Raw genomic sequence first — 23,115 nt, forward strand, 5'->3', positions numbered from 1 at the left:
CTTGATGGTGTTCTTGGAAGCACATTTTTTTTTCTTGAGACAGAGTCTCACTATGTTGCTCTTGGTAGAGTGCTGTGGCGTCACAGCTCACAGCAACCTCAAACTCTTGGGCTTAAGCGAGTCTCTTACCTCAGCCTCCCAAGTAACTAGGACTACAGGTGCCTGCCATGATGCCCAGCTATTTTTCTGTTGCAGTTGTCATTATTCCTTAGCTGGCCGGAGTTGGGTTCAAACTCGCCACCCTTGGTATATAGGGCCGGTGCCCTACCTACTGAGCCACAAGTGCTGCCCATTATTATTTTATTTCATTTTATTATTTTTGTTATTTTTTTTTTAGAGACAGAATTTTACTTTGTCACCCTCAGTAGAGTGCTATGGTGTCACAGCTCACAGCAACCTCCAGCTCTTGGGCTTAGGTGATTCTCTTGCCTCAGCCTCTCGAGTAGCTGGGACTACAGGCACCTACCACAACGCCCAGCTATTTTTTGTTGCAGTTTGGCTGGGGCTGGGTTTGAACCCACCACCCTTGGTATATGGGGCCTGCACCCTGCTCAATGAGCCACAGGTGCTGCCGTATTCTTTTTTATTTTTATTTATTTATTTATATTTATTTAATTAATTATTTATTTTTAGGAGTTCAAGCATTTATTTATCCAGGAAAAATAGAAAGTTGGTTTTATCATTAAGAAAATCCACTAAAAATAGCAACTAGGAGGAGAGGAGAGGAGGAAGGGGGATCAGTATGTCCCACCTAATGGGCATAATGTAAAGGTGTACAGCACACCTCCTGGGTGCAGGACACAGCTACAGTAGGGACTCTATTTAACAAATGCAAACACTGTAACCTAATCATTTGTACTCTAATATTAACCTGAAATTTTAAAAAATTAAAAAATAAAATAGCAACTGAATCTTTTTTTTTTAATATATTGTGGGGATTCATTGAGGGTACAAGAAACCAGGTTATACTGATTGCATTTGCTAGGTAAAGTTCCTCTTATAATCCTGTCTTGCCCTCAAAAGGTGTGGCAAGCACCAAGACCCCCCTCCTTTCTGTCTCTGATGTCCCCTTTCCCCACCCCCACTGTGTTATTAATTGTCCTCATATCAAAATTGAGTACATAGGATCTGTGCTTCTCCATTCTTGTGATGCTTTACTAAGAATAATGTGTTCCACTTCCATCCAGGTTAATACAAAGGCTGTAAAGTCTCCATATAATTTGAGTTTTTTTGAGACAGAGTATCACTTTATTTTTTTTTTTTTTATTTTTTTCAGAGTATCACTTTATTGCCCTCGCTCGGTAGAGTGCCATGGCATCACAGCTCACAGCAACCTCCAACTCCTGAGCTTAGGTGATTCTACTGCCTCAGCCTCCTGAGTAGCTGTGACTATAGGCACCCGCCACAACACTCAGCTATTTTTTTCTTGTTGTTGCAATTTGGCCAGGGCTGGGGTTGAACCCACCACCCTCGGTACATGGGGCCAGTGACCTACCCACTGAGCCACAGGTGCCACCCTAGTCTCCATTTTTTTTAAATGGCTGAATAGTATTCCATATTGTACATATACCACAGTTTGTTAATCCATTCCTGGGTTGGTGGGCATTTAGGCTATTTACACATTTTGGTGATTGTAAATTGAGTTGCAGTAAACAATCTAGTGCAAGTATCCTTATGATAAAAGGATTTTTTTCCATCTGGGTAGATTCCCAGTAATGGGATTGCAGGATCAAACGGGAGGTCTAGCTTGAGTTCTTTGAGGGTTCTCCATACTTCCTTCCAAAAAGGCTATATTAGTTTGCAGTCCCACCAGCAGTGTACAAGTGTTCTCTCCACATCCACACCAGCATTTGCAGTTTTGAGATGTTGTGATGTGGGCTGTTCTCACTGGGGTTAGATGGTATCTCAGGGTGGTTTTGATTTGCATTTCTCTGATGATTAGGGATGATGAGCATTTTTTCATGTTTGTTAGCCATTCATCTGTCTTCTTTAGAGAAGGTTCTATTCATGTCTCTTGCCCATTGATATATGGGATTGTTGGTTTTTTTCATGTGGATTAATTTGAGTTCTCTATAGATCCTAGTTATCAAGCTTTTGTCTGATTCAAAATATGCAAATATCATTTCCCATTGTGTAGGTTATCTGTTTACTTTGGTTGTTGTCTCCTTAGCTGTACAGAAGCTTTTCAGTTTCATTAAGTCCCATTTGTTTATTTTTATTGTTGTTGCAATTGCCACGGCAGTCTTCTTCATGAAGTCTTTCCCCTAGTCGATATCTTCTAGTGTTTTTCCTATGCTTTCTTTGAGGATTTTTATTGTTTTATGCCTGAAATTTAAGTCCTTTCTCCATCTTGAATCAATTTTTGTGAGTGGAGAAAGGTGTGGATCCAGTTTTGGTCTTTTACATGTGGATATCCAGTTCTCCCAGCACCATTTATTGAGTAGGGAGTCTTTCCCCTAAGGTATGTTCTTGTTTGGTTTATCAAACATTAAGTGGTTGTAAGATGTTAGTTTCATTTCCTGGTTTTCTCTACGATTCCAAATGTCTATGTCTCTATTTTTGTGCCAGTACAATGCTGTCTTGACCACTATGGCTTTGTAGTATAGCCTAAAATCTGGTATGGTGATACCCCCAGCTTTGTTTTTATTACTAAGAACTGCCTTAGCTATACAGGGTTTTTTCTGGTCCATACAAAATGCAGAATCATTTTTTCCAAATATTGAAAATACAATGTTGGTGTTTTAATAGGGATGGCATTGAATCAGTAGATTGCTTTGGGAAGTATAGACATTTTAACAATGTTGATTCTTCCCAGCCATGAGCATGGTATGTTCTTCCAGTTGTTAGTATCCTCTGCTATTTACTTTCTTAGGGTTTCATAATTTTCTTTCTAGAGGTCCTTCACCTCTTTTGTTTGGTATATTCTTAGGTATTTCATTTTCTTGGAAGCTATGGTGAACGGAGTTGTGTCCTTAATTAGCCTCTCATCTTGACTGTTATTGCCATATACAAAGGCTGCTGACTTGTGGACATTGATTTTATATCCTGAGACATCACTGTATTTTTTGATGACTTTCAGGAGTCTTGTGGTTGAGTCTTTGGGATTCTCTAAGTATAAGATTATATCATCAGCAAAGAGAGAGAGAGTTTGACCTCTCCTGCTACCATGTGGATGCCCTTTACCTCTTTGTCTTGCCTAATTGCATTGGCTAGAACTTCCAGCATTATGTTGATTAAATAGTAATGGTGACAGAGGACAACCTTGTCTGGTTCCAGTTCTAAGAGGAAAAGGTTTCAGTTTTACTCCATTCAGTAAAATATTACCTGTGGGTTTGTCATAGATAGCTTCAGTAAGTTTAAGAAATGTGCCACCTATGCCTATACTCTTCAGTGTTCTAATTAGAAAAGGATGCTGGATTTTATTGAATGCTTTTCTGCATCTATTGAGAGGATCATATGGTCTTTGTTTTTGCTTCTGTTAATACAGTGGATAATGTTTATGGACTTGCGTATGTTAAACCAGCCTTGCATCCCTGTGATGAAACCTACTTGATCATGAAGTATGACTTTTTTGGTGATAAGCTGTCATCTATTGGCTAGATTTTATTGAGAATTTTTGCATCTATATTCATTAGTGAAATTGATCTGAAATTCTCCTTTTAAGGGTCTTTTCCTGGTTTTGGTATCAGGGTGATGTTTGCTTCGTAGAATGTGTTGGGGAAGATTTTCTTCCTCCTCAATTTTTTGGAATAATTTCTTCCTTGAAGGTTTGATAGAATTCTGGTTTAATGCCTCTGGACCAGACCATTTTTTTGTTGGAAGATTTTTTATTGTTTCTTTAATGTCAGTGCTTGAAATTGGTCTGTTCAGGAGCTCTGTTTCTTCCTGGCTAAGTCTAGGGAGAGGGTGTGATTCCAAATATTGATCCATTTCCTTCACATTGTCAAATTTCTGGGCATAGAGTTTCTGGTAGTATTCAGAGATGATCTCTTATATCTCTGTGGCATCAGTTGTTATTTCTCCTTTATCATTTATGATTTAGGTTACTAGAGATTTTACTTTTCTATTTCTGGTTAGTCTGGCCAAAGGTTTATCTATTTTATTTATTTATTTATTTATTGAGACAGAGCCTCAAGCTGTCACCCTGGGCAGAATGCCGTGGCATCACAGCTCACAGCAACCTCCAACTCCTGGGCTCAAGTGATTCTCCTGCCTCTGCCTCCCAAGTAGCTGGGACTATAGGCGCCTGCCACAACGCCCAGCTATTTTGTGGTTGTAGCCATCATTGTTGTTTGGTGGGCCCAGGCTGGATTCAAACCCGCCAGCTCAGGTGTATGTGGCTGGTGCTTTAACTGCTTAAGCCACAGGTGCCGAACCTATTTTATTTATTTTTTCAAAAAACCAACTCCTTGTTTCATTAATTTTCTGAATGATTCTTTTGTTTTCAACTTCATTAATCTCTGATTTAATTTTGGATATTTCTTTTCTTCTGCTGGGTTTAGACTTAGATTTTTCTTCTTTTTCCAATTTCATAAGATGGCTTGTGAGTTTGTTGATGCACTCTCTTTCTGTTTTTGTAATGTAGGCATCTGAAGTGATAAATTTTCCTCTCAGAACTGCTTTTGCTGTATCCCACAGGTTTTGGTAGCTTGTGTCTTCATTGTTGTTGTGCTCAAAGAAGTTAATGTTTTCCTCTTTTGTTTCTTCCTGCACCCAACTGTCATTCAACAGAAGGTTGTTTAATTTCCATGCCTTTGTGTGGGGTTGACTGTTTTTGTTGGAGTTGAGTTCCACCTTTAGTGCCTTGTGGTCTGAGAAGATACAAGGTAAAATTTCAATTCTTTCGATTCTGTTGAGGTTTGTTTTGTGTCCTAAGATATGATCGATATGATGAATTTTGGAGAATGTTCCATGGGGTGATAAGAAGGATATATATTCTTTATCTTTGGGATGGAGTGTTCTATATACGTCTATCAAGCACAGTTGTTCTAGGGTCTCATTTAAGTCCCTTTTGCATCATTGTGGAAGTTAGGTTCTGTCCTTTTATTTCTGAGTTCTTACTTTGCTTTTGATCCATTATGATGGTCAGTGTGTAGAATAGGTTGAAGTATTTCCTGTAGAGCTGGTCTTGTTGTGGCAAATTTCCTCAAAGTTTATATATCAGTAAATGATTTGATTTGTCTATCACTTGTAAAGCTTAGCTTAGCAGGATATAGAATTCTGGGTTGGAAATTGTTCTGTTTAAGTAGATTAAAGGTAGATGACCATTGTCTTCTTGCTTGAAAAGTTTCATTAGAGAAGTCTGTAGTCACCCTGATGGATTTACCCCTGTAGGTCAAGTGGCGCTCACTCCTGGCAGCTTGAAGAATCTTTTCTTTTCTCTTGACTTTGGACAGGTTCATCACAATGTGTCTTGGAGAAGCTCTGTTAGAGTCGAGGCGACCTGGGGTCCAATGTCCCTTGGAAAGGAGTGTGTCAGAATCTTTGGTGATATTTGGGAAATTTTCCTTTATAATATTCTCTACAAGGGCTTCCATTCCCCTGGGACATTCTTCTTCCCTTTCAGGGATACCTATAACTTGTATGTTTGAATACTTCATAAAGCCCCATAATTCTGTCAGTGAACATTCTGCTTTCTCTCTCTTCTTTTCTGCCTCTTTAACTATCTGAATTATCTCAAGAGCTTTGTCCTCTACCTCTGAGATTCTTTCTTCTGCCTGGTCTAATCTGTTGTTGATACTTTCTGTTGCATCTTTAAGTTCCCTAATTGACTGCTTCAGTTCCTTCAGCTCTGCTATATCCTTTCTATATTCTTTATATCACTTATCTCTTATTTGATTCTGTTTGTGGTTTTCCTTTTGGTTATTTCCACTTTATCAGCAGTTTCCTTCATTGTTTCTATCATTTCCTTCATTGTTTTCATCATCTGTATTCTAAATTTCCTTTCTGTCATGTCTAACATTCTTTATAGGTGGAATCCTCTGCAGTAGCTGCCTCACGGTCCCTTGGTAGGGGGGTTGTTCTGGACTGGTTTCTCATGTTGCCAAGATTTTTCTGGTGATTCTTGAGTGTTTTCTTTTATGTTTCCTTGCTGTAATTTTCCTTTCACTTCCTCTTGCTCTTAAAGTTACTGTGCTTCTGGACTAGGGTTTCGGTGAATCCTTTTGGTATAGGACCAGAGGGATGAGAAGTCTAGAGAGCAAGAAGGGGGAAAAAGAAAGAAAGAAAGAAAAGAACAAATAGAAAGGAGAGGGAGTGAGTAAGAGGGAATATTGACAAAAAGAAGAGAGGCACAGGTAGAGGGAGACAGGAGCAGTATAGGTGTACAGTAGGGTACTTTGATGCAACCTTAAAAACCCCCAACCTGGGGGGGTGGTTCCCTTGAGATCAGCAGCTCTTTGCTAGCATGTTTGGACACAGTACGCCACCTCCACCAAGTAGAGAGAAAAGGCAAAAATGTTATAAATCAAACCAAACAAGCAAACAGAAAACTTTATGGGATAAAATTGGGGGAAAAATGAAATAATAGGGGTAGAAACACTAGCAAAAATGAAGTTCAGATTGTTAAAGAAGGCAACAATGGAAAATTGTATTAAACTAGTATAATAAAGAAAGAAAAGAAAGAAAAAAGGAAAAATTAGAGGGAAAATGTTGAAATTAAAAAAAAAAGCAGTATATATATCTTGCTGAATGTTGTCTGGGCAACAGTTGATCTTCTGGGGTCTGAGATATTAATCACAATGCTGACACGGCTATATGAGATGAAGACTGGAGGCCTCTGCTGATTTCTCAAACCCTGCAGGGTGGAGAGCATAAATCTCTCTTCAGCCTGCTTAAAAGGCAATTTAAAGTGCTAACCTTGGCTAAGCAGAAGCTTTCCCAGGAAAGCACTTATTGCTGGGATCACTCCTGAAGTGGCTGTCCACTTACCCAGTGTATCAAAACCAGTCTCACTCTATGTCCCTGAGGGCCAGGGCTGTAAGGCATCTCAGTTCTTGCCTTTAGGCCGCTCAGTCACTAGATTACTCCCCCAAGGTCTCCCGCCCAACCTTGCTCTGAGTCTCTAAAGGCGGAGCTTACCGGGGCAGTTCTACAATGGCTCTGTGTGGCCTACAGCCGAACACTATCAGCTCCATCTGGCTCAGCAGCGCAGTCTGGGTCCCTAGACAATGCTTAAATTCCTCCGCACTTGCCCAAGTTCTCGCAAGATAGTTCAACTGGGTGCCAAGTCCAAGAAAAAAACCCAAAACAGTTCACAGGTAAGGACTTTCCAGTTTGCAGTCTCACTGCTGCTGTACTTACAGCTGCCAGCGGGATTAGACCAAATGAACACATGCAAACACTTGCCAGTTCTCCACTGCTTTTGTCCTCCTCTTGGGGTCCAGAAGTCTCTTGCTGACTCTCTGTGTCCCCAAAGGGCTATTTCTGGGCAGATCCCACTAGCCAGAGATACCTGGAGTCTTCTCTCCACAGTCTTACCATGCCCAGTTGCAAGGAAGCTGTTACTCTGCCACCATGTTGCTCCTCCTGCCTATTTATTATTTTTTTAGAGATAGAGTCTCACTTTGTCACCCTCGGTAGAGTGCCATGGCGTTATAGCTCATAGCAACCTACAGCTCTTGGGCTTAGGTGATTCTCTCACCTCTGCCTCCTGAGTAGCTGGGACTAGAGGCACCTGCCACAACGCCTGGCTATTTTTTTGTTGCAGTTTGTCTGGGGCCGCATTCGAACCTACCACCCTCGGTATATGGGTCCAGTGCCCTACTCACCGAGCCACAGGCACCACCCTATTATTTTATTTTTAAGGAGAGATAGGGTTCACTGTGTTGCCCAGGCTGGAGTGCAGTGACTCTTCACAGGTGTGGTTGTAGTGCATGGCAGCCTGAAACCCCTGGGCTCCAGAGATCCTCTTGCCTTAGCCTCCTGAGAAGGTAGAACTACAGGCACCTGCTTTCACATCCAGTTTATAGCTTATTTTTCATCCATACTGCTCCTGTGAAGAAAGCCTGGTAAATATTATCCCTGGTCTGTGGGAGAAGACACTGAAGCCCAGGGTGGTCAGGTGATTTGCTTCTCAGCACAGCACTGGGTAAAGGTGACAGAGGTAGGGCTGTGCTTTTCTGGTGCACATCTTGCTGTTTTTCCCAGTCATTGCCCCACGTGGCACTGCCGCTCTGTGCTTAGCCTCCCTGGGCTTGTGTCTAAGTCTCTGCTCTCTCATATTGAGGCCTCAGTGTATGATGGACGCCGGATGGGTTAAGGCTACTATCACGGGCTGACCACTGGGGTCTTTTTTCTGGGCATCTCTAATGTGCCAGGCTTTCCTAGGTTATTTTTCCACAAGATGACTCAGATCATTCTGCGTTTTATAGATCAGGAAACTAAGGTTCAGAAGGTTACATAAATTCCCAAGTCAAAGAGCGACCCAAGTGTTGGAGTTGTGACTAAACTTAGTTCCCAAAGCTAAAGCCATGAGTTATATGGAGGAGGAAGAGAATGAGGACTTGGGAAATTGCGAGGCTCTTTGAACACTAGGGTTGGGATGGATCAATCCAGAAGCATTTGCTTACTTGCCTGGAGCTGGTATCACAAAGTTGTTGGCTTATTGCATCTTCCTGGAGGTGATGAAGAGACAGCAGAGGCCTGGAGACCTTAGCCCATGTGACCCTGAACCCTGCAGCCTTAACTCGTGGCCATTAACTCTTAGAGTAGAAGCTGATTTGCCACATGCAGATCTTGCTTCTACCAGCTACACAGCAAGTTCTTTTTAAAAGAAAAAAAAATTTTTTAAGTTATGAGGTCTCATTCTGTCACGCAGGGTAGAGTGCAGTGGTGATCATACCTCACTGCAACCTTGAGCTCCTGGCCTCAAGTGATCTCCTGCCTTGGGATTATTCCAGGTGTGAGCCTTCATGTCCAGCCTGTGCATTCTTAAAGTATGGGATCATCACAGTCTCTTTGCACTTGGATGCACTGGCTGGAGGTGTGGCTCTGCCCGTAACACCTGGGGTTAGCAGTGTTGTTGCACATCTGAGCGACCCATTCACTGTGGTGACCTTGCTGGCAGTTTAACTGAGCCACACACCTACTCCCCAGCCCTTTTCTGTTTCTCCAAGATGAAGAAAATAGCTGTTATTAAGTTGGAATAATTGTCAGTTTTGAGGGTATTTTACAACAGCATAGAAGGTTCATTGTCACATTTTTTCTATGCTGGGTTTTCTGCTTAAATTGAAAACAGCAGCCGGGATCTTACTTTGTCTCTCTGATGCGGACTTCTGCTCTAGCTGTGCTCAACTCTGCATGGTGTGTGACCACATGAAGGCCAGTGTCCTTGCCACACTGCTCCCTCCCCCTTTCCCTCCCCACCAGTCCTCTGTCATCACCTCCTCATCTTTGAGTGTCACTCTGTGACATGTTCCCTGACATCTGAGTCCCTCTCCTCCCGCCAGCTCAGAGCCATGCTTCCTTGGGCCCTCAGCCCACCTGTTCTACCGCTGTGGAGCAGCACCGCCCACACTTGTGTTCACATGTCTGTTTATGTGTCTGGCACCTTCCCAGACACCTTTCCTGGCTGTGAGCTCCTGGAGGGCGGGGGTCATGTCCTAGTCAGGTGTGAACAGAGCATGCAGTGGTGATACTACTTTGGGGCAGTGAAGTAGCAGGCTATGAGACACCCTCTGCAGACAGAGCTGCCAGGACAAGGCTCAACTGAAGCAGTTTCTGCTCTAGGGGGAGACGTGAAGACACCTGTTCCAAAGGGGACCATTCTTCTGCATGATCTGCATGTGCTAAGGATGAAGCGTGAGCATAGGCAGCTGGGGCTTGTGACAAGTGTCCCATGAAGAGTGGCATCAGTGCCACTGGAAGTTGTCCCAGTTCCTGGCACAAGGAAGGTCCAAGCAGATACCTACTTCCTCTCAAAGCCCTGTCTCCTCTCTGGATGCAGGATTTTTTGTGCGCCTTGGAACTATTCCTGCTCCAGAGCAGGTGACTGGCTTCTGTGTTCCATCCCAGGCACCTGCTGCCACAGATCCGATTGCCCGGTGCCTCTGGGCTGCTGGGGTGCCCAGGAACAGTTAGCAGAGAGGAGTGTGTGCCAGCCATCCAGCCAAGGCCTTCTCACTCTTCCTTACCTCATTCTTCTTTCATTGAGTTCTTCCATATTTGGAGAGTACCAAAAGTTGGAGAAAGAGTAGAATATTAGAATATATTTCTCCTTCTGTATGTCTACCCTTCTCATGAAGATGGTCCTAGTTTTATGAGAAAAATTGGAAGCAATCATAAATGGAAACTGGCTATTCATAATCACATCCATTGAGTTCTCACAACCCTGCAAGGTCTGTGTTGTTAGGCCCCACTTAACAAGTAAGAAAACAGAGCCAGGAGGTAGATGTCTTGCCCCAGGTTACACACGCAGAGCAGAGAGAAGATCCAAGTCCATGTCTGTCTGACTTCAAAGCCATGTTGTTGTCTCTGTGGCACCGATTCTGACCCAAGTTGTTGCCAACATATCCAGAGCATCCTGGGAGAGAACTGACTCAGGCCAGTTCCTGATCCAGGGACTCAACTCAGAGTGCTGGTACCTTTTTTCAAATACAGTCTGAATGTCACATCCTTCTTAGACCTAGATTTTGGGTAACCTGTTTCCTACACTCATGTTGTGAGGGTCTCAACTCTCCCCTCTGTGCAATGGGGATAAATGTCCCTGTCTGTCTCCAGTCCAGTAGTGTAAAGAGGTTGAGGTAACATATATCCTCTTAGGAAAATGGACCAAGATCCATGCTGTAGAAATGTCTCCTTGCCTACGGCCTTTCCCTTGAGCTTAGCTTTGCTCCTGGATAAGGCGCAGGTCCAGACACAGGCCAATGTGGATAGTTCCCTCTAGCTTCAAACCCCTCTGGCAGTTCCCCAACCAGATGGCAATTGTCGAGGTGGGTGTGGGAGTGTAGCATCTCTCCGGCTCTAGTAGAGGGGAAGCACATGGTACCTCTCCTGAGCCAGGGTGAGGAAGAGGACTCATAGCCAGAAGCTATAGCACTGGAGGCAGAGGGTTTCTGCTGGTGCCTACCTCAGCACTCTGTCTTCTACCCATTCCTTGGGCAGGGCCCTGCTTTGAGTGTCATTCTGGGCTCACCTTCCAGGATTTCCAGCTGCCTGTGCTTGTCAAGGTTTCTTACTGGTATCACCCCTCCCTGGTGGACTAGAATAGTGGCTGAAAGCTGCTTGTCAACTCTGGGCAAAGACAACGAAGAGATGAGATTGGGATCCTGTAGCTGAAGGGACATGCAAGTGCCCTTCTCGCACTGAGCTTCTCCCTAGAGCAGTGGTTCTCAACCTTCCTAATGCTGCGATGTATTTTCTTGTTACAAAGGGGTTGTGACCCACAGGTTAAGAACTGCTGCTTTAGAACAAGCTCACTGTTAGAGCTGTAGTGTCACCTCCCGATCCCGAGATTAGTTGACAAGGGTGCACCCGCATTTTGTTAGCTGGCTCATATCACACAGTGAGCTCTGAGCCAGGCCTGGCCTCTCATTAACCAGCCTCAGGATTGGGAGGCAACGCTATAGCTCTGTGAGCCACTGACTGCTTCCTCCAAGGAGCATGGTACTGGCTTCTCGTGGTGGTGGAATGGTGCCCAGGGCATGGGAGCTCTGTTCCTGTGCCGCCTGGAGCGGTCCTTTGGGTAACACTATGTTGCATGAGGTGATCTGGGTAGGTTTCATCATGTTCAAGCATATGAAAACCTACTTGCTAATAAAATCCCAGGCCAGCAGCTCCCACCAGCCACTGGGTAGTATCTGCCCTTGTGAGGGACTCAGTCTCCTGCACCATGGTGTCACCAGTTCCCAGGTGGACAACCCAGGGCCTAGTGAGGTCTCAGTAGGAAGGAAGAAGACGTTAGGTTCCTCCCATTTTTCTCTCCTTCGTCAGATCCTCTGCTCCTTTCCTTGGCCCGGATGCCTGGTCTCTCCAGGCTGGCTTTCCTGCCCCTGTCTCTGGCCCTCTCCCTTTGTGAAAATCAAATACTGCTGCCCTTTAATCCTTCCACCAGAACCCATGAGCAGTGGCTTTTGACCTCCCCACCCCCAGCTTACCCCTGACCTAGTTTTGGGTTTTTTCCCTTCCATCAAGCAGTCTGCTCACCCTCCCCTGAGCCAGAGAGCTGCTCACAAGCAGCCTCTGTCTTTTCTGAACTGTAGGGGAAGGAGCAGTTCTGGAAAATTATTGACAAGGGCTTAACCTAGAACATCAGTTACAAACAGGCAGTGGGCCCAGACCTCAGTATCCGGCATCAGGAACAGTGTGTGGCCTCCTTGGGTCTCTGCAGACTGGCATCACGGTAAGAGGACCAACTTTCAGAGGCCTCTGGGCACACGGCCCTGGAGGGGTTTGCACACATTGTGGGCACTGTCGTTCTCCCTCTGGGACTTGGCAGCCTTCTAGTACTTGAAAGGAGAGGACAGAGGAGCTCCGGGAACAGGTCCTTAGAGGACAGAAATCCAGCGAAGGGCTCAACTAGATTATTGCTGATGGGCCTATGGAGTCAGTTTCGGTTAAAGGTGGGCAGATCAAGGAGCATGAGGTAGGCAAGGCCTGCTGTCCATCGAAAAGAGGTTCCCAGCCGGCTGCAGGGGTTCACGCCTGTGATTCTAACACTCTGGGAGGCCGAGGTGGATGGATTGCTTGAGCTCAGTTCAAGACCAGCCTGAGCAAGAGTGAGACTCTGTCTCTACTAAAAATGAAAAAGTGAGGCAAGAGAATCATTTGAACCCAAGAGTTTGAGGTTGCTGTGAGCTATGATGCCACATCACTTTACTGAGAGTGAAATGTGAGACTGTCTCAAAAAGAGAAAAAAAGAGATTCCCCTTGAGACCTTGGATGGAAGAAGATGGACCCTGGGTCCCACCCAGAGCACTGGGCCAGACACCTTTGTGTGGTGGTAACAACTGGGGGAAGGGCCACCTGGTTCCCTGCATAGGTGGCGAAGGCTCTGATCTTAGTGCAGCACACAGCTAGGCCCGCGTGTACTCTGTTCTGGCTCTCAGCCAGCTCCACAAGAGGCCCTGGAGCAATAGGACAGGAAAGCCTGGCTTTCCTTTAGGAATCTGAGCAACTTGGCTCAGCGCCTGTACCTCAGTGGTTAGGGAGCTGGGGTTGGTGAGTTCGAGCCCGATTTCGGCTTGCTAAACAACAATGACAACAACAACAAAACAGCCAGGTGTTGTGTCGGGCACTTGTAGTCCCAGCTACTTGGGAGGCTGAGGCAAGAGAACCACTTAAGCCCAAGAGTTTGAGGTTGCTGTGAGCTGTTGACGCCACAGCACTGTACTGAGGGTGACATAGTGGGACTCTGTCTCAAAAAAAAGGAATCTGAACAACTAAAGGCTATGGTCAGCTATCTTCAGGACATGAGGCATCTGCGGCAGCAACAAAGGAAGAGCATGTAACTACCTGTACTTGGGGACCCAGACCCATGGCATTTGAGTAGGACTCACTGCTCAGAACTAAGGGGAGAGGACTCCTCCCATTTACCTAGAAAAAAACCTTTTCCTCAGGAGGAGAAGCTGATAAGGGTCCCAATGACCTGTGGTTTTTTTCTTTAACGGCAAATAAGCCATGGTCTCCACCAAGTCATGGGATGACAAGTGAAGAAGGGTGAAACTGTGTGTGCCTGTGTTTGCATACCCATGTGTTTGGGGGCAGGTGAGAGGGAGGCGTGTAGGTGACGTGGACATTCATGCTTTAGGTCTGTTTCCTTCTGCTTTGTCCCAGACTCCCTGAGAGCAGCTGATAAGGAAGAGGCCTCCCCCAGGTGTTCTGGTGAGGTGGAAGCACCAGCTCCTGTGGCTTTGGTCTCCCCCAGGTGCCGTTTCTCCCCACTCTGAGGGAAACCGCCACCAGGAGAGAGCCTGAGGCAGGGCACACTCAGCCCTTACTGGGCTGGCTGAATCTGGAGTGAGCTTGTTTGTGTACTTACCTCCTAATTCGGATGGACCTTCCCTTTCAGGAGGGCAGGGCCTCTTCCCTCCAGTCCAGCTCGTCTCCTGTCACTGGCGCTGCCAGCATGCTGTAAAGCCTCAGTCAATATTGACTGAGGAAGGAGTGAAGGTTTTTATTTCTTTATTACTCCCTTAACCTCTCCAATGCCACCTCTGTTGGCTCCATGCCAGCCTTCTCACCAGGTTGTTACCTGCTTGTTGCTGCCCTTCCCACAGCCTTGAGATTTCATGTTACCATGGGACGCCCCCTGACCCCAAAACTTCTCTTTTGGGTGACTGTGCTGTAACATACCAGCCCCTCCTCAAACCATCCCTTTGGTTTCATTCCTGCCTCAGTTTCTCCTCACATTTCTGTGGTTCCACTCTGTGCTCTTCTCAGGGAAGGATTTTTAGAAAGGGAACACCTGGTGACACCGGGGCCTGTGGCAGCCAGAGTGCCCATGCTCTGCTGGGAAGTGACCATGGTGGTGGATGGACTGGGCTTGGGGACACACAGCCCTTCCCCAAGTTCCCTTGTGGTTCCCTCTCTGTTGATCACCCCCAAATCACATGTCTGTTTTTCTTTTGTTAAAAACAAAAGCCTGGGCTGCCCTCTATCCTTCCAAAGTCTGGCCCAGCTCTGGCAGTCAAGCCTTACTTGATGTTGATTTTTTTTTTTTTTCTTTTTGAAACAGAGTCTCACTCTGTTGCCCTGGGTAGAGTGCTATGGCATCATAGTTTACAGCAACCTCAAACTCTTGGGCTCAAATGATCCTCTTGCCTCAGGTTCCCAAGTAGTAGGGACTAGAGGTGCCCACCAAGATGCCTGGCTAATTTTGTTATTTTTAGTAGAGATGGAGTCTTGCTTTGTTCAGGTTGGTCTCTCCTGAACTCAAGCAAACCACCAGCCTCAGCTTCCCAGTGTGCTAGGATTATAGGCATGAACTGTCGCGCCCAGCTGATGTTGGTGACTATTAATTGATCACATATACTGTGGACTGATTCATGCATTCTTGTAGTTAACCCTCCCAATGAACATACAAAGCAGAATTGTGATTTTTCAGTGTCTCAGACTAGTTAGTTCCTCCATGTAATCTGGCTAATAAGCACAGGGGATTGGGATGAGGATCAGGATCTGAACCAGTCTGCTGGGCCCTGACCCTAAATGGAGTCAATCTGACCACACTTGCAGGAGAAGCACAGTGAGCCCTTCTGCTCCCTCTCCCCCGGTGCACTCATGGAGCAGTTGTTGGTGCCCTGAGCTTCCGTGGAGCCCAGGTCGGGTCTCTCCTCCATGACCCTTCATATAACCTAATCAGCTGTTTTGTGCTCCTCCATCTCCTTTCTCTCTCAGAGCAGTTCCTTGCCCATGCTGAGTGTTTGATATTATGTTCCCAGTGGGCTAGTTTTGCTTCCTCGCCCTGAGTCAGTTTCTAGCAGGTGGAAGCTGTGTTTCATACGATGCTCTATCCCTCAGGTGTGTGTTACAGGCAGTGGCTGCTCAGTAAACACTGGCTTTGATTGGATGAAATCTAATCACAGTCCTTTGTGTGTATTGTGCTGTACAGTTTGGGAAGCTAGAGTTTCGCACACAGCATATACCTTATTTGTCAGGGTTCTGTTCTGGGAGAGATGAAACTTATGGGCCCAGGGAGCAGAGTGAATTCCCTAAGGTCATATGGCTAGAGGTCATGGGACCTCTAGTCCCAACTATTTAGGAACCTGAGGCGAGAGGATCATTTGAGCCCAAGAGTTTGAGGTTGCTGTAAACTATGACACCACAGCACTCTACCCAGGGCAACAGAGTGAGACTTGTGGTAGCAAAGCCAGAATTTGAACTTGAGTTTTTTGACTCTAAGCCTTTCCCTTCACACCGAATCACAGCAGTGCGTGGTCCAGACTTGCCACAGGAGGCCCCTGCCCGTCCTGTTTCATCAGGCCTCTGCTTTCCTCCATAGAGGGAGGCTCCTGCCCAAGTTCACTGTCCCACCCCCCAGTAGTCCCCTTCCCTCCCGCCAGGCCTTACCTCTCATTGGTCATGTATTTTCTTATTCGTGTTTGTACCTTTTCTTTCATTAGAATTTCTGTTTCTCGGGGGCAGGGACCCTGGCTGCCTTTCCCCTTTCCCTTTATCCTTCCAAAGCTCTAGCTCCAGGCTATGGACTAGAAATCACTCTCTCAAGGACAATGACACAGTGAGTCACTCATTGAGTCACCTGAGTGGATCTGGGAGAGTTAGTGGGGCAAAGTATGGCCAGGAGGTGGGGCAGTATCTTGGAGTGGGAGCAGGACGCAGCCTGAGGATTAGACCTGTTCTGCCTACTGGGCCAGTGACTGTTGGTAGCAGATGGGAGTATCTGTTAAGGTGCCTTCTGAACTTCAGAGAACACTAGGAGAGTTCCATATAATTGTACATATGAATGTAAGTGGTGACTCCGTCAGACTGTCCACACTCATGCCTTGTGAGTGTCAGGGGAGTGCCTGGATGGTGCCTCCTCCAGGACCTGGCACTCACAGCTATTATGAATATTATTATCTTTGTAGTTACTATGAGATACCACCGCTTCCTTCACATTCAGGGGAGGGGGCTGGATGGGCAGAGGGTTGTGAATGCGCAGCCAGCCTGAGGGAAGGGCTGTGGTCAGCAGTGGGAGAGGCAGAGATGTGACTGTGATACAGCTGGAGAAGGTGGCCCTTGGTTCCGGTACTTTGCTGTGTGGCCATTAGGATAAAGCCAGCAATCATGGATGCCCAGAACTCTGTCTTTGGGAGACCTCTGGCCCCGTTTTTGTGTTCAAATTCCAAAGCATTCCAAAAGATGAAAGGTCAGATCCAGGGGCCACAAAGGTACATTCCCCTAGGAGTTGAGGGTAGGGAGAAAAGCAACTGCAGCTGTAGGTCACGTCCTGTCTGGGTCGCTGTTGACTGCCTTCCTTCCAGGGACTGAAGCTCTTTGCCACTGAATCGCGTCACTATCTCCTGGGCTCATGTAGGGGCAGGGAACTTGTATCCCCACATGTGGCCTTCTGGGTCTTTGAGTATGGCCTTTTGACTGAATCAAATTTTACAGAACAAATCCTTCTAATAAAGGTAGTGGCAGGCAGCCTGGATGCTTCATTACCCGTTTTGCCCAGAGAACCAAGTTTTCACACTGACCTAGGCTCCACAGGGCTTTTCTCTGGGGGCATGTTTGGGATGGGGGGATCTAGCAAAATAGGAGTAAAGACTGGCCAGGATGGGCGGCACCTGTGGCTCAAATGAGTGGGGCGCCGGCCCCATATACCAGAGGTGGTGGGTTCAAACACAGCCCTGGTCAAAAAAAAAAGTGCAAAAAGATTGGCTAGGATCAACCTCACTGAATGAGACGTTTGGCCAGGAGTACTGAGAATCACACACTGTATCTGAGAAACCAAATTAATCAGCCCACACAAGTCAGGCATTCAGCATGGGGAGTGGAGAGCCCTCGCTACTGCCAGCATACAGAGGGGAGAGTGTTTCCTCCACACTACAGTGAGGGCTGCAACAGTGGTGGCTGGGATGCCTAGAGGAGACTGTCGTAGTAGCCAGATGTGACTGAAATTGAAGCACACACATGTCTGTGAAGGTGCTAAAAAATCTATTGAATCACATGTATGAATTAGATGGTATGTGAATTATATTCAATAAAGCTGTTAAAAACAATAGCCTGGGGCAGTGCCCATAGCTCAGTGGGTAGGGCACTGGCCACATACACCAAGGCTGGCAGGTTTGAACCCGGCCTAGGCCAGCTAAAACAACAATGACAACTGCAACAACAAAAAGGAAATAGCTGGGCATTGTGGTGGGCACCAGTAGTCCCAGCTACTTGGGAGGCTGAGGCAAGAGAATCGTTTAAGCCCAAAAAGAGTTTGAGGTTGCTGTGATGCCATGGCAGTCTACCGAGGGCAGCATAAAAAAATCCTGGCTCAGTCCTGGAGTGATCTGGGCTAAAGACTGTGATTAAACTTTGCTTCTGTTCCGTTGCTGCTGGCCTGGCTCCGTGGCCTGGCTGGAGGCACTGTGTGCAACTGAGAACCCTTAGCCTATTTTTTCAGGATCTTAGCACATGGAAAGACCCAGTTCCAGTTGAAAATTTTAATTGCAATTTAACTTTATTTTGGTTTGTTTAAACACTGTGTGATACTGTGCTGTAATACTGTGAGCCAGGCACCAGGCTGGGTGCTCTTGTGAACAAACAGGGCCCTGGAGTTGCACGGCTTGGTTATTCTGGGCAGACCCAGGATAGGCTCTGTATATGGGGAGGATATACTTTTCATATATTGTATTTTATTCATTTTTAAAATATAATCAAGTGCAAATTCAAAAGAATAAACAGTGAAAGATAAGCCTTTCCCCAGAGGCACGATTGTTACCTGCTTCTTGGGTCTCATTCTAGAGATACTCTGCGTCTTGTGAGCACGAGGAGGACGCCTCTCCTTTGGGTGGAGCTTGGCATCTTCCACGTGGTATTCTGTAGGGATCAGAGGGCTCCTGCTAAGATGCGGGCCAGTCACAGTTGTGCTGCTTCCCTGTCTCACTATCAGGTTCACGATGGCTCCTTTTCCTTCAGTTCCCCCTGGAGGGAAAGGTACAGGTAAAAAGGAGGCTGGTGCCCCATCCTTGCGCTGTCCCTGAGGATTCTCTGTGCCTTTTGGCTGGCCTGGCTCTGTCCCTCACCTGGTTTCTGGCCCTCACTCAACTCCTCTTGTTTGCTTGTTTGGGTTGGGCACATCCACAGCAGAGACCTGACAAGGGAGTTCTTTCCCTTGCTCCTTGTGTTCATTTTACCCTCTTATGTGATTGATAGTTTAGCTGGATAGAAAATTTCAGGTTGGAAATCATTTTTCCTTGACAAGTTTAAAGGATTGCTTTGTACTTCTCTAGCTTCTCAAACTGCTGAGAAATCCAAAGCTTTTCTGATTCTTTTTTTTTTTTTTTTTTGAAACAGAGCCTCAAGCTGTCCCCCTGGGTGAAGTGCCCTGGCTTCACTGCTCACAGCAACCTCCAGCACCTGGGCTCAAGCGAGTCTCCTGCCTCCGCCTCCCAAGTAGCTGGGACCACAGGCTCCCACCACAACGCCTGGCTATTTTTTTTGGTTGCAGCCATCATTGTTGTTTGCTGGGCCCGGGCTGGATTCGAACCCGCCACCTTAGGTGTATGTGGCTGGCGCCTTAGCCGCTTGAGCCACAGGCACTGAGCCCCTTCTGATTCTTTATGTCCTTTGTTGCCCCCCTTTTCTGAAAGCTTACAGTATCTGAAAAAAAATTTTTTTTTGAGTCAGAGTCTCATGTCGCCCTCAGTAGAGTGCTGTGGTGTCACAGCTCACAGCAACCGTGAACTCTTGGGCTTAAGTGATTATCTTGCCTCAGCCTCCCAAGTAGCTGGGACTATAGGCGTCCGCTGCAGCGCCCAGCTATTTTTGTTGTTGTTGTAGTTACCATTGTTGTTTAGTGGGCCAGGCTGGGCTCGAACTTGCCAGCCCTGGTGTATGTGGCTGGTGCCTTAACCCTTGAGCTAGGATCTGAATTTTTTTTAACATGCCTTGGGTAGGTCTGTGCTTATCTGTTTAGTTAGGTTCCTAGGTATCCTAGGAATTTCTTTCTTTCTTTCTTCTTTTTTTTTTTTAGAGACAGAGTCTCACTTTGTTGCCCTCAGTAGAGTGCCATGGCATCATAGGTCACAGCAACCTCCAACTCCTGGGCCTAGGAGATTCTCTTGCCTCAGCCTCCCAAGCAGCTGGGACTATAGGTGCCCGCCACAACGCCTGGCCACTTTTTTGTTTGGCCGGGGCCGGGTTCGAACCCACCACCCTTGGTATATGGGGCCAGTGCCCTACCCACTGAGCCACAGGCGCCACCCTTTTTTTCTTTCTTTCTTTTTTTTTTTTTTTAAGACAGAATCTCACTGTGTTGCCCTCAGTAGAATATCGTGGTGTCACAGCTCACAGCAACTCAAACTTTTGGGCTTAAGCGATTCTCTTGCCTCAGTTTCCCAAGTAGCCAGGACCACAGGTGCCCACCACAGTGGCTGGCTATTTTTTGTTGCAGTTGACATTGTTGTTCAGCTGGCCCAGGCCAGGTGTATGTGGCTGGCGCCGTAACCACTGTGCTGTGGGCACTGAGCAGGGATTTCTTGAACTATTTCTTTGCTTTTCCTCTGTTTTTCACTGTTCTCGCTTTCTGAAATCCTGTTATGTAGCCTTTAGATCTCTTGACCTAACCTATAATTTTTTTTCCTTTCTTGCCTGTTTTCTATTTTGTCTTTTTGCTTCAGTTTCTAGATTTCCTTTTCTAACAACATTTTTATTATTTTCTTTAGAGATGAGGTCTTGCTCTATCACCCAGGCTGGAGTGCAGTGGCACAATCAGCTCACCGCAGCCTTGAACTCCTGGGCTCAAGCGATCCTACTGCCTCAGCCTCCTGAATAGGCTTGCATCACCATTCTCAGCTAATTTTTCTATTTTTTGTAGAGGCTTCCCCAATAGCCAGGGCTGTAAGGTCAGTTAACCTAAGCTGTGTTCCTGCTTCCACTATTATGTAGCTTTTGTCTCCTTTCCTGTTTTCTCCGTCCTTGGGGTTTTATAGCTTTAAAGAAGAATCTGAAGTTTTGGTAGGATTTCAGGAGGGAGAAAAATTAGGTACATAACTGAGACAGGAGTAGGATTCTTAGAGGAGGCTGGGAGGAAGGGTATTCTAGTGGAGCCTCTGGCAGGAGCTAGGACTCTGGGAAGGTGGGAAGGCGCTCCAGCTATTTAGAACAAAGAGAAGGCAGCTGGTCTGGAGCTACAGGATTGGGAGGCTGAGGTATGGTGGAGTGAAAGCTGGAAAGGCAGGCGGGAACTAATCGTGGGGACAGGCCTGAAGGAGATTTGAGACTGTAACCTTTGGGCAATGGGGAGTCACAGAAGGTTTTTAAGAAGAATGAGTACCTGGCTTGGTGCCCGTAGCTCAGTGGTTAGGGCACTGGCCACATACACTGAGGCTGGCAGATTTGAACCTGGCTTGGGCCTGCTAAACAACAGTGACAATTACAACAAAAAATAGCTGGACGTTGTGGTGGGCACCTATAGTCCCAGCTACTTGGGAGGTTGAGGAAAGGGAATCGCTTAAGCCCAAGAGTTTGAGGTTGCTATAGCTGTGACATCACAGCACTCTACGGAGAGTGACATAGTGAGAGACTGTCTCAAAAATAAATAAATAAAAAGAATGAGTACCTAACAAATGTGATCCATGTAACCTTAAAAAAACAAGAAGATGCCATTTGGGATGCCAGCTAACAGTAGGTAGGTAACTCGCTGTGTGGATAGCAGCTAGAGTGGTAGTAAAGAGGGAGCGGTTTCTACGTAGATGAGGGTGGAAGGGAGAGGACAACTCAGGGTAGTTTGGGAGAAACGAAAGCAGGACAAATGGGAGGGATTTAAGAAGTGAGATTGACAGGACTTCTTGACCAGGTGGTGGGTGAGAGAAAGGGCAGAAGGGAAGATGACCCCACATGGCAGCCTTGGTCACTGGGGAGAGGGTGGGAGGGAAGAGTTTGGTTTGGGAGAGGCACGGTGGGGCCCAGGGAGAGCTAGTTCAGCTTTGGGGTAGGAGTTTGCCAAGTAGGCAAGAAGCTTGGTTTGAAATCCTCTCACTTCAAGGCCAGTGTTGGTTGAGAGAGAACGTGTCAAGGGCAGGAATGGGGAAATCAGTCCCTCAGACAAAACAATTATTTTCAAGTTGTTAAATGAGAATTAGATACTTTCCTGGGGAGCAGGTTTAAAAAAATGTTTTTAAAATAAAAAATAAATGAGATTATGCAAATAATTTTTATTATGATACTGTCACAGGTTAATTAGTGTTGCAAAACTGTCTGAACCCCCTGAAGACATTCACGGAGTGCCTGTTTCCTTCCTTAGGACAGGCTTATGTTTTAACCAAATTAAGAATTCTGTATCCCAGGCCCTCAAAAAAGAAAAAGAGGCATCTTTGTTTGGGTTTTGCAGCCAAAAGGGAGAATAGGAAGGGGGTTCTGTTCACCCGGCCCCCCATTGCCTATCCCTGTCCTCTCTGGATGGACCCCCACATTGCCATCTGGGTGTGCTGGCAGGCTTGCTCTCCCAGAGGTGAGGAAGGGGCCCTGGTTACAGCATTTGCCAATAATTTGTGGTATAAATAAGTTCACCATGGCCGATTTCAGACTTTAAACATGATGTCACTGAGCACAGCCATTAAGAGATGTGTACAGCTGGTGCGGTGGCTCACACCTGGGAAACTGAGGTAGGATGATCGCTTGAGACCAGCCTGGGCTGCATAGTGAGACTTTATCACTATAAAAATTACAACGTTAACCAAGCATGGTGGTAGCACCTGTAGCCTCAGCTGTTCGGGAGGCTGAGGCCGGAGGAGGGCTTGAACCCAGGAATTTGAGGGTACAGTGAATTGTGATTACACCACTGCACTGCAGCCTGGGTGACAGAGCAAGACCCTGTCACTGGTGCCTGGGGCTCATGGTAGGTCCTTGATGGCTCCCAGACAGGTCAGATTGTCTGACCTATTCTGCTGAGGGAGTTAACTGGATCAAATTGTGCTTCAAAGCAGCATCTCAGCAAACAAGGCTTCTCATTGCAACAGCCCCAGCCCCTCGCCTGGGCCTCCCCTCGCTGCCCAACCCCGCCCCCACCACAGGCCACTGGCCACAGATCCAATATTAATACTAAAAGCCAGCATGTCTAATAAACACTGCGTCTGGCACTGTCCTAAGCACTTTATACGCATCTTCTTATTTGATATTTGTAATAGCCCTATGAGACAGTTATTACTGTCTGATTTGACAAGAAGAAATTGAAGGCCAGAGGTTAAAAGACTTGCCCAGAGTCAGTGAAGTGCTGATTTGAACCCAGGCCCCTTGGCTTCCAGGATGTTAACCTCTGTGCTTTCTGTGCCCTGTTATAGCGACACCTGGGAATTCTTCACGTTTTTTTCTCTTAAGGCTCAGATAGGGTGTCAACACTGCTGGTCATTATGGTTGCCAGATAAAATGAAGGATGCTCAGATAAATTTAAATTTCAAATAAATGAATAATTTTGTAGTAAAAGTATACCCCAAATATTGTCTGTTATATACTTTTTTTTTTTTT

At 46.3% G+C, this 23,115-nt stretch overlaps 1 protein-coding gene across 3 annotated transcripts in view; it reads left to right on the plus strand.

The window, feature by feature from the left end:
* The window catches only part of PC (pyruvate carboxylase), a 108,938-nt gene that overhangs the window by 44,476 nt on the left and 41,347 nt on the right, over positions 1–23,115 (plus strand). Inside the window, exon 1 of one of the 3 annotated variants that reach the window (XM_003798333.3) lies at positions 12,140–12,340. The exons of the other annotated variants lie outside the window; for them this stretch is intronic. The gene's annotated coding sequence lies outside the window, so the exon portion shown is untranslated. Of the gene's footprint in view, positions 1–12,139; positions 12,341–23,115 lie in introns of those variants that run through there. 3 annotated transcript variants of the gene reach the window in all.

Source organism: Otolemur garnettii, unplaced genomic scaffold (genome assembly GCF_000181295.1).
Source record: "Otolemur garnettii isolate 467f Iridium unplaced genomic scaffold, OtoGar3 scaffold00134, whole genome shotgun sequence".
Classification (NCBI taxonomy): Eukaryota; Metazoa; Chordata; class Mammalia; order Primates; family Galagidae; genus Otolemur; species Otolemur garnettii.